Below are 1,307 nucleotides of genomic sequence, written 5' to 3'. Positions count from 1 at the left end.
CTTTTAAACTCTTGAAATGGACTTTCCCCTTGGCTCACTTCTTGGAATATACTTCAAAGGTCCATATATACAATTGGGAAAAGGTCCAGATATACAATTGGGAAAAGTCATTTGCATGTCTATGTTCATCTTAGCCACAATATAAAAGCAAACAACTGTCCAACAACAGATAACCGAATATGGAAACTATCGTCATATATAGAATGGAATGATACTTGATAACAAGAAGACATAATGTCATGTGATTTGCATAAATCTGGAGTGTATAAAGCTGAGTAAAGTTAATCATAATGAGGGATATTCACACAATCATTTCTCTTAGATATGGAATACAAACTAACATAATAGGAAGATAACAAATGCCCGTGGCAATATAAAATCAAATATAAGAAATGATCTTAAGAAAGAAAACATAGCAGCATTGGGGGTGTGGCATAGGACAGGGATAATAACTCTGGCATAATGGTGGAAAGAAGGAACAATAGGGAAATGGCAGTACTGAAAATTGTTAAAGTGCTGTGCATGGATCTCTATCAAGGACAGTACTGTAAAAGCACAGTAACAAAAGTTATTTTAAAAAATAAGCGTCTATCATAAAGCCTGGTTACAGAGTTGGAGGGGAATAGGGGATATTGTTGAAAGAAGTGGATATTGGTGCAAGGACTAGCAGTGGAACATTATTTAAAAATGTATCATAAATAAATGTGTAATTCAGAGAAAAAATAAAAAATTTAAAAGATAATAACAGATGTTACTGAAAAAATATCATGACTTTGAAGTTCCACAATGCACCTGTCACTGGCAATTTCATACCAGTCTACATTTTTCAAACCGCGCGGGGGCACTAGCCCCCGCGCGGTTTGAAAAATGTAGACTGGTATGAACATATGAACATATGAACATATGAGCATATGAACATATGCTCCTCCCAACCATTAGTACCCCAGATTTACTCTTCTTAACTTCAGTAACACACAGTTCTATTCTCTGACCAAAGACCTACAGTAGATCTAACAAATCCCAGGACTACTTAGAAGGACAGAAATTGAACACATATTGAACACATATATCTTTTGAATATTTTATGGGTATTTTCTTTAACTGATGTAACTTTCTATATATTCTTCTACCATGATGTTTCTATCCACTTTTCATCTTGTCTTTTCTTTGGTGGAACTGTCCCTCAGTTTGATGCCTATTATTGAACTATGTCATGGATATTGCTGGTCTTGTTCCCATTGCCTCCAGATGCACCAATAACGCTTCATGGCATTGATCCTTGTTTGCATAGACACATTAAAATGGGA

This window comes from Suncus etruscus, chromosome 3 (genome assembly GCF_024139225.1).
Source record: "Suncus etruscus isolate mSunEtr1 chromosome 3, mSunEtr1.pri.cur, whole genome shotgun sequence".
NCBI lineage: Eukaryota > Metazoa > Chordata > Mammalia > Eulipotyphla > Soricidae > Suncus > Suncus etruscus.
Note: the sequence above shows the minus strand (reverse complement) of the source record.